The sequence below is a fragment of the Gorilla gorilla genome, chromosome 11, assembly GCF_029281585.2.
Source record: "Gorilla gorilla gorilla isolate KB3781 chromosome 11, NHGRI_mGorGor1-v2.1_pri, whole genome shotgun sequence".
NCBI lineage: Eukaryota > Metazoa > Chordata > Mammalia > Primates > Hominidae > Gorilla > Gorilla gorilla.
The window spans coordinates 106,950,683-106,963,363 of record NC_073235.2 but is presented as its reverse complement, the minus strand read 5'-3'; positions in this window follow the sequence as shown (position 1 = coordinate 106,963,363).

Here is a 12,681-nt window from a genome sequence, read left to right as displayed (position 1 = left end):
CACTCACGAGATTGAAATTCCATGAAATTCCATTCCGTGGGAGCAGCGTGCATAGAGGCTCACAGAAAGCTATCTTTGGTGATATCCATGAGAGACAGCCCTGGGCCACTTCTGCCAACTAGCACTAGAAAAGCTGGAGTTTAGCATTATGGACCTAAAAAAAAAAGCATTGGTTCCAAGAGGAAAACTGCAAGATTGAATTTAACAAATGTTTAAACATCTACAAAATGTAACATTGGGCCAACTTCATTAATTGTCATGTTTACTACTCCTAAATATTTCATTGCACTTAAAACAATTTGAAGATTAAATTTTTCTCACTTTGCAAGAATTTCCAACTATGCGAAGTAATTGCCAAGAAATCATAGCCAATCTCAAATTAAATTAGTTATCTGTAGCCAAATTATTTCAAAAGCAAAATTACATTTTTTCTATCCAAAAAATAGATGCACATTAATACATTTGCTTTGGTGTAGGGTGGAACCTCCAGAAGTAAGATTTCCAAGAGCCTATATAGTTTTTAATAGTACAGGAAAGTGTGTGTGTGTGTGTGTGTGTGTGTGTGTGTGTGTTTGTGTGTGTGTGTGTGTGTGTTAAGAAGCAAGCCTGGGACTTAAGAGGAAATGACATAGCAAAACAATGATAAAGACTTGGGTATGTACATCAGAACAATGGCAGTGCAAGTTGAATGAGAAGAAACAAAGCTGTATTATAGAAAGATTGGTGAACTGAGAGGAAGACCTGAGTTCTATTCCTGGCTCCATTTTCAAATAAGCGGCTGAATAAATTGCTTGATTCCCTGAAGTTCAGTTTCACGTACTTCAATGCAGTAGGCAGCTATAATCAGCGCCAGCATTTCTCAAATGATCTTGCAATTTCCTCACTCTCTGAAAGCTGGAAGCAAAGCTGAGATTAGCTGGTAGCTTTCTCTGGTTTGCTTTCCCTCAGCCTTTCCAATAGTTTTATAACTACCCAGTCTCTTGCATTAAGCCCCTTTCTACTTGAAATGCCTGGCTCTGATTTCTGTTTTTCTGACCTAGCCCTCATTGATACACTATTATTGCTTTTATAGTTCTCATTATTCCAAGAATTATTCCCCATTGGTCTTAGGAACAGGATTTTGTCTTATACACCATATATCCCTTAAACCAAGTATGCTGACTTGTGAAGAGATGGCAATACACCTTTGTGCTACTTCCTCCTTCATTGTCTAGGGCAGGATTCAATTGAAAATCAATCTGGCTGAGCCAGAAAGGCGTTTTCATTCTCAGTACAGGGTTCCAATCAGCTACTATCAGTCACTAGGAGATGACATTAAATATGAAATCCATTTGTCATTCCTGACCCAGCAGAAAAAAAAAGTTTGTTGAAAGAATAAATTAATGCATGAATGTAAAACAACCATTAATTTAGCTCTTTGCTCTTTTAAACACAGAACACTCATCTCTTAGCTTACTGCTGATAGCTATGGTTGCTGTTTAGAAGTAAGAAAAAGTAAAAAACAAAGGCATAGAGAATTATGCAGAAAGTTACTTTCTTGTTTTTCTTCAAATACAGGAAAGTAGAGCAGAATTAATGACATGAGAAATATGAAAGTAGAGTGGTATTTATAATAATGATGTGATTTTATAATATCTTACAAAAGGTATCTCCAGTCCAATCTACATTTACATCCCTCCGTCAGTTCATGTCCCAAATATATAAGTGCACTACACAATGAAGAAAAGACTTTCCCTTTCCTTTTCTTAAAAACTAGAAATAGGATGTCGATACGTGATACTTTAGTTGATGGCTTATAAATGAGGCCTATTAATGTAATGGCTTTCAAAATTTTTGTTTTTAATCATAGAATCTTTAAATCAGAAAAGTTCTCAAGGGGTCTGAGGCTCTAGCCCTCTGCCTTAACCTAAACGTTCTCAGACTAATGATCATCATTTCTTCCCCTCAGTGACTTGCTTCAAAGTAGTTAATTTCACTTTTATCTTTTAAAACCCCCCAACTTTGGTCACTGTTTTTCAGTAATTAACAAGTACATTTTTAATTGGCTTAGTCATGTTCCCTCTCTCAACTGGATTTTTCTTTTCACTGGTTTTTAAAGGATAGCTACCCCATCTTGAGTTGAACTTTCCTCGTCAAGCCATCATTTCACCTACACTGTTTTTATAGTTAGGCCTCAAATATCTGGGCAAAGATAGTTAATTTTTATGCCATTTAAAAAATTACTTCTGTTAAAAAAAAAGAGTTCGAATCTTTGATGCTGTATATTCCAGGTAACAGTAACATCACAGGCTTATGTATTAATATTACCTACTTGTACTTTAATACTCGTAGAATGACTATGTTGTTAAAAGTCACTATTATGTGATTTTCATTTTTGGCCATTATTGTAATTACTGGTATTAGAATTTCCCTCCCAAAGAAAATGACTAGAAAGCAAGACACTTTTCCAGCCATTTTTAGACAATAGGCAATACAGTACTATGATCCATAGTAGAAGGCCAAAAACAAGTGAAGCCCTAGACTCACACTGACTTTTTTTTTTTTTTTAGATGGAGTCACTCTGTCGCCCAGGCTGGAGTGCAGTGGCATGATCTCGGCTCACTAAAACCTCCACCTCCCGGGTGCTAGCAATTCTCCTGCCTCAGCCTCCCCAGTAGCTGGGATTACAGGCGCACACCCTCATGCCCAGCTAATTTTTTAATGTTTAGTAGAAACGGGGTTTCACCACAGTGGCCAGGCTGGTCTCGAACTCCTGGCCTCAGATGATCAGCCTGCCACAGCCTCCCAAAGTGCTGGGATTACAGGGGTGAGCCACTGCACCTCACACTGGCTTTCTATCTGAGGGCATTTTCTGGCATTACAAAGGTATCTCTAGTCCAACCTACATTTATATTCCTCCGTTAGTACATGTCCCAAACATATAAATGTACTACACAATGGGTAGGGCATTTATATTTTTTAAATGGCAGAAAAATTTAAATGTTAAATGCTATAATAAAAATTAACTATCTTTGCCTAGATATTTGAGGCCTAACTCTAAAAATGTTTGTTGAAAAAATTAATTAATGCATGAATGTAAAACAATCATCAATTTAACTCTTTGCTCTTTTAAACACAGAACACTCATCCCTTAGCTTTCTGCTTTCCTTTCCGAGGGAGGGGAAACCCAAAAGGAATACAGTGGTCTTACTAAGTTTAAAACATGGAGATTGGAATTTGGGCAGGATGAGGTAGCTGGGATTTTTCTTGTAAGAAAAAGTACTGGAGAAGAGAAAGATATGAAGAGAAACAACTCCAATAATGAATTCCAGCTCCACTATTGTCTTATTCTCTAAGCCTCTTTGTTCTGTGTTTTCAGTGATTGTTCTAAGACCTACAATATGTATCCTTGATTTATTCTTGATATAGGGCAAAGCAGTATATACAAAGTATAATATATCATGACCAAAAAGGGCCATTCTCAGGAAGCAAGGTTGGTTTAACATTTGAAAATCTATTAATGCAATTCTCCATTAACATAATAAGGGGGGAACACATAAGAATCTCTCAACAGAAGCAGAAAAAAAAAACAATTTTGACAAAATTTAATACGTCTTCTTGATAAACTCTCTCAGCAAATTGGGAATAGAAGATAACTTTTTCAATATGGAAAAGGGCATGTATTAAAAAAAGGAGCAAATATCACTCCTAGTGATAAAAAGGTTTTTCCCTTATGTGAAGAGGAAGGCAGGATTGTCTATCACCACTTATATTTAAGATTGTACTGCAAGAGCTAGCCAATACAATACAATAAGAGGAGAAAACTAAATAAAAGCCATACAGAATTGAAAAGCAGTCTGATATATACAGATTTGAAAAAGACTTTTTGATTTGCAGACCATGTATGTAGAAAATTCTAAAGTAGATTAAAAAAAGAAACTAGAATGAATAAGTCAAATTTATCAAGGTAATAGTATACAATATTAATCAAACATATTTTTATATACTATCAATAAACAACTGAAAAAATAATTTAAAATGTGCCATTAAACATATCAAATGACATGAAATACTTAGACATAAATTTAACATGTTATATGCAAAATCTGTACACTGAAAACCAAACACTGCTAAGAGAAATTAAAGAAGACATAAACAGATGAGGAAGTATATCAAAGATCAAATAAGAATTTTCCTCTAAATTGATCTTTACATCTAATGCAACCCCTATAAAAACCCCAGCAGGGTTTTATGTAGAATTGACAAGCTAATTCTAAAATTTATATTGAGAAACAAAGATCTAGAATACCCAAGACAATTTTGCAAAAGAAGAGCACATTTGGATGACTTATACTCTCTGATTTCAAGGCTTATTATAAAGCTAAAGTAATCAAGACATGGTAATATTTTTGTAAGAATTAAAATATAAATAATTAAAACAGAATGAAGAGTACAGATGTAGACCCACACATGATTTCCAACAAACATGCCCAAGTAATTCAATGAAAAAGTAGTCGTTTTAACCAATTAATTTAATATTGGAACAGGATGTCGATAAAGGAAACAAATTTTGACCCCTTCCTTGCTTGTACTTTGACCCTTTAGAGTTAATCTGAATGATCACATTTTTAAGAATAAAAGCTAAAAATTATACCATTAGAAAAAATATAGGCAAAAAAATTGTGACCTTAGAATCAGCAAAGATTCCTTAGACACAAAAAGCACTAAGTATAAAAGAAAAATATTAATAAATTGGTCTTAATATTAACATTTTTTCTCTTTATAAGAAAGCATTCTCAAAACAGAAGGGTAAGCCACAGACTGGTTGCTGATATTCATAATACATATATCTAACAAAGGATTTGTAACCACAATATATAAAGAACACATACAATTCAATCATTAGAAGACAATGCAGTAAAAACTGGGCAAAATTTGAACCTATATTCTATAAAAGAAGACATGTGAATGGAAAATAAGCACATAAAAAATATCTATTTCATTAGTCATCAGGGAAATGTGAACTAAAAGTATCATGTGATGCTACTACACACTCATTAAAGCAACTAAAATGGAAAAGACTGGCATACTAAGTGTTAACAACAAGAATGTTGATATGGTTTGGCTGTATCCCCACCCAAACCTCATCTTAAATTGTAGCTGCCATAATCCCCATGTGTCATGGGAGGGACCTGGTGGGAGGTAATTGAATCATGGGGGCAGGTTTTTCCCATGCTGACCATGATTGTGAGGTCTCCCCAGCCATGTGGAACTGTGAGTCAATTAAACTTCTTTCCTTTATAAATTACCCAGTCTCAGGTATGTCTTTATTAGCAGCATGAGAACGAACTAATACAGATGTGGAGCAACTGAACTCATAAAATCCTGGTGAGAATGTAGAATGATGTGCAGTCACTTTGGAAAACATCTTGGCAGTTTCTATACATTTACCACACAACCCAGAAATTCTACTTCTAAGATTTGTCCTGAGAAAAATTGTTTTAAATATCCATACAAAGACTTGTAAACATGTGTTCATAGCTGCTTTAAAAAAATAATTTTCAAAAAAATTATTATGAGTGTGAGACACAAATCTTGGAGAGCGACAGAAATGCTTTATCTTGATTGTACTGGGTTACTAAATGTGCATATTTATTTGTTAAAATGCATCAAACAGAACACCTAACATGGGTTGTATGTATGTACATTTTGTTGTATGTAAATTAGAGCTCACTAAAGTTGAAATACCTAAAAAATAAAATATCCTTATCCTGTTACTCTCTCAAACTCACTCCTTTTCTGTTTTGATTTGTGTATGAAGTCAATTATTTTATATATAGCTAATATATCTGTGCATTGAAAAATCTTATATACATTATATATATATTATACATAGGTATACATTAATAGGGACATATCTCTCTGGGAGAACTTTAAATCATTATTTACATTACTGCTATATTGTATTTTTCTGAAAGGAAAATTCTGTATTGATCTTACCATATACCATTGAATACCCTTTACCAAAATTAATAAGGATAATTTAGGACACGTCTGACCAGTCAGTGAAAAAAGTCTTTTCCTTTCCTTAAAGGCATGTGTCCTCAGCAGCCATTTTTAAACTCACTTGACACCACCCTCCTAACCATCACTAATCAGTCTGACTTAGAATTGTTTCAATTCATTATGGTCAAAAGGACAGGATCACAGAATAGAACCATGACCACTAAGGAGTCCTACCCCTATAAGTTGGGGAAGTTCCCTTAAAGGAGATATATGACTTCTTTGACTTTTGATATATGACTTTTCTGGAATTGTACATGTATCTGGGAAGAAACACCCACAATTTCTTCTGTTTTACCCTTTGATTGCTCAGAGCACACATAATTTTGTCAACACACATAATCTTAAAGAAACTCCTCTAGGCAGTCATAAACACTTTCCAACAAGAAGTAACCCAAGGTCACACCAAGAGCAATATGTAGGTACAGGATGTCAATGGACCACTCCCTTCACAGACCATGATCTCCCTCAGATTCACATTTCTTCTGTACTTTTGTTGTGATTCCTTCTTCACTCTTTTCTTCAACCAGTGAATGAATCAAATAATTATACCAACATACTTGATATACAGTAGTATGAAGAAAAGGAAGAAAAAAGATACAAAGAACAATGATAGTTCCTAATCCAAAGGGAAAAGAGAAAAGGGAAAATGATGGATGAAATTATTAAGCCTTTGAACACTCCAGCAGCAAGGGCAGAGAAACAGAAGCTATAGTTCTTAATGCTACTAGTGCAACTTATGACCTTCCTTCTTCATTATCTACTCCATCATCGTCTTACCTTTACTCAAAACCTTATCTTGCCTAGTTTCTTTGCTTGGTATAGTTCTGAGCCCTGAGACAGCCTATTTGTAGGTTATACCAGTTTTCCATTAACTATTACCCTTGGCCGTAATGATGTAAGACACCCCCAAAATTCCTTGAATTCTATCCACATTGTACAATAGAAATACTTTCTTTCTTGAGAGTCAGCACCAACAATTTTAACTAACAGTGTATATCCCACAGTCAAAGTAGGTTTTTAATTACGAAAGTACTATTGTGTTCACTGTAGAAAAAAATCCAGTGTAGAAATGTGTAAAAAGAAATCCTTACAAATGTCAATAAAAAGCAAATAGAATGCAGCAAAATTTATTTTCTTATCCCTTCCCTTTCTTCCTCCCAGAATTAGCCACTATTAACAGCTTAATGTGATTTCTTGAAGATTCTTTTTAACACATATTCATGTATGTATTTTGTGCCCCTTGATGTATGATGCCATGTCAAAGGCTCAGGGCTGGTTGCTATTGCTGCCTTTGGTATATATTTACAAGTACTAAAATGGCCAAAGAGTAAACAGTAGGAAGTAAATATGCACAAGCAAGGCACTTGGTTAATTTGGTTAATCAACGCTATCATAAGTAGCCTGACCTTGGCCACTCAGCATGCTGTAAGCTCCCAGCAGGGAAGAAGGAGTGAGCTAGCAATAGGGGAAATTAACTGATCATCATGTCCCATTGAGTCTGATTGATGTTGTTGTCTACATCTGAGGGGTCTGATTGGAGGGAATGGGGTGAGGAGGAGTTGCAGGTGCTTTAGGAGAGCAGCAGTTTTTGGTTTTAGTTTATGTAGATTCAGCAAGGAGGATACAAGGAATGTCAAAAACATTAAACAGATGTGGAGGAAGGGTTTCAGTCTATTTGGCCCAGATTCAGAGTCTGGGACTTGGCACAGGTTCTCAGTTGGTTCATTCTTATTGGTGGCTAGGTGACCCTGAAGACAGCAGGTACAAAGTAACATCAGTGTAATGGAATCTATACATTTTTCACTACAGAGATTTAGATTTTAGTTCTCATTAAAGATTGTAAAATAAATTTTTTATTTTACAAAAGGTTTCTGAATAGATCTAAATTCACAGAAAAGTTTTGAATATGAGAGTTCCCATATACCTCTCACCCACTCACCCCTACTGGCATCTTACCTTAGTATGGTATATTTGTGATGATTAATATTGATATGTTATTAACTCAAGCCCATACTTTATTTATTCAGATTTCTTCAGTTTTTACCTAGTGTTCTTTTATGGTTCTAGGACCCCAAGCAGGATACTACATTAAAGTTTGTCATCGTGTCTCCCTAGGCTCCTGGTGGCTATGACAGTTTCTCAGACTTCCCTTGTTTTTGTTGACCTTGACAATTTAAAGGAGCACTGATCAGCTATTTTGTAAATGTCCCTCACATAGAATTATCTCATGTTTTTCTCATGATCACATTGGGGTTTGGGTTTTAGGGAGGAAGACCACAGAGATAAGGTGCCATTCTCATCGCATCATATCAAGGACACATTCTATCAGCATAACTTACCACTGCTGATGTTAGCCTTAATGACCTTGCTACGACTGTGTTTGTCAGGTTCTTCCACTGCAAAGTTCCTGTCTTCTCCACCCCATCCATAATGTACACTTTGTGGGAAAGTCACTATGCACCACCCACCCTTATGAAATGGGATTTATTCTCACCTGCTTGAAGGCAGAATATGTACAGAAATTATTTGGAATGCTGTTTTGGGAGATTTGTCTCTTTTCTTGTTGATTATAAACAATGCTACTTTATTTATTTTGTTCCTCTGAAATTGTTCTGGCTGTGGCCACTGAAAGTTCTTTCAATCAGCCCTTCAGTTTCTCTGACATACCACTGTTATTGTGGCGGTTTTTGTTTTTTGTTTTGTTTTGTTTGTTTGTTTTACTTCTCTAGTTTCTGGCACTACAAGATACTCCAGACCCATCTTGTATATTTCCTTCCTCAGGCTTACAATAGTCATTTCTCCCAGGAGTCCTGGTTCCTTTTATTGAAGAATGGAATTATAAACTAAATCTGGGTTAGGTATGCTTGTTGCTACTGGGATGTCTTTCTTTCTAGTCCCTCTCAACTAACAGAGCAAGGAAATAGATGTGTACATACTAACTCATACATATACAAATATCTATAAATATTTCTCTCTTTGTCTCTCATGTCAGCATGAGTTCATACTGACGTCTCCAACTCTAATCGATTTCCACATGGCTCATTCTAGCCTTCTCCCCTTGCTCATCTGGAAACCACCACGCCTGCAGTGAGAAATCCAGCTCCCACTATCTGCCAGCCATTTACTGTTATTATTCAATTCTAATATACATGTATGTTGTTATGTTGTTCCACACTTCTATGTGGAACAACTTTATCAATTAGAGTATAGTAGCTTTGTGCACTTTCATGTGCCTTACAGAACCCACTCATTTCCAGAGTTACTTGGGTCAGTATCTTTCTCCCTATCCTCTTCCATGGGGTTGTTTGACACATTGGTAATGTTGTTACATGCTTTTGAGATGCAGTTAGATTCTTTTGTCATTCCATCCTAGGATGCCCCATCTGCCTAATGATTTGTGTTGTTGTTAAATCCATATACATTAAGGTTCACTCTTTTTGTTATGAAGTTCTATGGGTATTGAACAAATGTATCATGCCATGGAACCACCCTTACAGTATTGTTACCTACCGGCAGTGAATCTGTATGGGTCTGCAGCAAACTCAATTCTTGCCTCCTCAGAAAAAAGAATTCAAGGGGACATAAGGCAGAGAGAGAGACAAGGGCAAGTTTTAGAGCAGGAGTGAAAGTTTATTAAAAAGCTTTAGAACAGGAATGAAAGGAAGTAAAGTACACTTGGAAGAGGGCCAAGCAGGTGACTTGCGAGATCAAATGCCCTGTTTGACTTGGAGTTTGATACGTTGGCATGCCTCTGGGGTCTTGCATCTCTTACTTCCCTGATTCTTCCCTTGGGGTGGGCTGTCCACATGCACAGTGGTCTGCTAGTGCTTGGGAGGGGAGCCTGTGCAGTGTGTTTACTGGGCTTGTACACATGCTCACTTGAGGCATTCTTCCCTTACTAGCTGAATCTTCCTAGAAGGTCATATACCAGTTAAACTCTGCCATTCTGCCTCTTAATGTGCACACTTGAGCCCACTCACCCAGCTCCTGAGATCTTATTAAGAAGCTGCCCATCACCAGTTTCAGGTTTCCTCTACCGGGAGACTGCCTTGCCCTGGCGCCAGCTATGACCAATTATTATTTTAGAGAGACAGTTAATAACCACCTGACCATCACCTGACAGTCACCTGACACTCCTGGTTGGGGGTGGGGAGGAGGAGCCCTCTCCTGCACTGCTGTTGCCTGACTAGCTACCTACTGTAACAGTATCATTCAGAATAGTTTTGCCATCCTAAAAAATCTCCTGTGCTTTACCTATCCAGCCCTTCCCCACTGGCTCCCTGCAACACTGGCAACCACTGATCTGCTTACCATATCTATAGTTTTACCTTTTCCAACATGTCATGTAAATTGAATCGTATAATACATAGCCTTTTTCAGGTTGGCTTCTTTCATTTAGAACTTGCATTTAAAATTCATCCATATTTTGCATGACTTGCTAGCTCATTCCTTTTCATTACTCAATAATATTTACTTGTATGGGTGTTCCACAGTTTGTTTATCAACGGACCTATTGAAGGACATCTTGGTTATTCTAGTTTTTGGCAATTATGAATAAAGCTGTCATAAACATTTGCATGCAGGTTTTTATATGGACATATGTTTTCAAATCAGTTGGTAAATATCTGGGAGCACAATTGCTGTTTAGTATGGTAATGATCTATTTAGCTTTGTAAGAAACAACCAAACTATCTTCCCAAAGTGGCTGTAAATTTTGCATTTCCACCAGCAATGGATGAGAGTTCTTGTTGCTCTGCATCCTCACCAGTAGTTGGAATTGTTAGTTTGTTTGGATTCTAGTCATTTAGCCATAGGTATGTACTGGTGTTGCTTTCTTGTTTTAATTTGCATTTCCCTAATGATAAATGATGTTGAGCATCTTTTTTATATGCTTATTGGCCATCTGTATATCTTCTGTAGTGGAGTATCTGTTTCAGATCTTTCGCCCATTTGTTAAGTGGGTTGTTTGCTTTCTTAATGTTGAGTTTTAAGAGGTTTTCGTGTATTTTAGATACAAGTCCTTTATCAGACATATGTTTTACAAAATATTTTTCTCCCAGTCTGTAGCTTTTTTTTGTTTCATTCTGTTCACATTGCTTTCACAGAGCAGAATTTTAAAATTTTCACAAAATCCAAAATGAAGAAGAAAGGAGAAGAATATCACTGTAGCTCTAGGGGTAGAACTGGAATCCAAGATTTTTTCTTCGGAAGAAGGAACATAAGAGGCATAGGCAGATTTTATTATATACTGGAATCACCATCACCCTCAGCATCAACCTAAACTTTCCTCTTAAAATGACATTCTTCTCATAGTCACATCTGTCGTAGGGCATTTGTGATATGTACTATTCTCATCATTGTTAATTTCTAATTTTTAAAAAAATTGCAGCGTTAATTCTCTCCTTGATTCAATAAATGAGAGCAGGAACTATATACTTTTGCCTTTTTGTAATTGTATTGATGCATGATCTTCTTATTTTTTAGTAGGTGTTTTATTAGTATTGAAAATAAAGGTGTATTTTATGATTATGTGTATAAACTGATTTATATTTTTTATTGGCCTGTCAAAAAGAGAAAGAGGTATGTTAAAATGTCCCATTGATATTGTACTTCTGTCCATTTCTCCTAATTTATAGCAGATTTCACTTTTTGTATTTTGATATAATGTTATCTGGTGAATAAAAATTCATGACAGTTTTATATTCATTGTGAAATATCCTTTCTGACAGGACATCTTTATCTCATTTAATATTTCTACTTTAATTTCTATCATATTTGTTGTTAGTAATGGAATTCTTTCTTATTGTCTTTGCCTGATATGTTTGCCCATGTTTTAATTTTTTAATGTATTTTTTATTTAGTAATTTCATAGTAGGTGGGTGTTTGGAAAATGTCACATAGGTGGATTTCCCTTCTCTTATACAATCTAAAGATAGTCTCTTTTAATGAAGGGGATTCCCCCAATTGCGTTTATATTCATGAACATATTTGATCATTATTTCACCACCTTTTCTAAAATTTCTCCTTATGTTTCCTTCCTCCCTCCCTCCCCCTCCCTCCCTTCCTTCTTTTCCTTCCTTCCTTTTTAATGCCTTTTATTATACGACTATATGATCTTTACTTTTACCTTCTCCAATATTTTTGAAGGAATCTATCATTATTTTAAATCTTTTTTTTTTTTTTTTTTTTTTTGAGACAGAGTCTCACTCTGTCGCCCAGGCTGGAGTGCAGTGATGCCATCTCTGCTCACTGCAAGCTCCACCTCCTGGGTTCACGCCATTCTCCTGCCTCAGCCTCCGGAGTAGCTGGGACTACAAGCGCCCACCACCAAGCCCAGCTAATTTTTTGTAGTTTTAGTAGAGACGGGGGTTTCACCACGTTAGCCAGGATGGTCTCAATCTCCTGACCTCGTGATCCACCCGCCTCGGCCTCCCAAAGTGCTGGGATTACAGGCGTGAGCCACTGCGCCTGGTCTATTTTAAATCTATTAATTGTTACTTTAGTTTAGAAATCTTCTCCAACCCAGAGATGGCCAGTGTGTGATGTCATTCTCTCCTTTTCCAGTGAAGACCGTATAAATGAATCAGAGCAGTTTCCCATTGAGCCTGATATGACCCCAGCAAAGCCCTAGGGCAG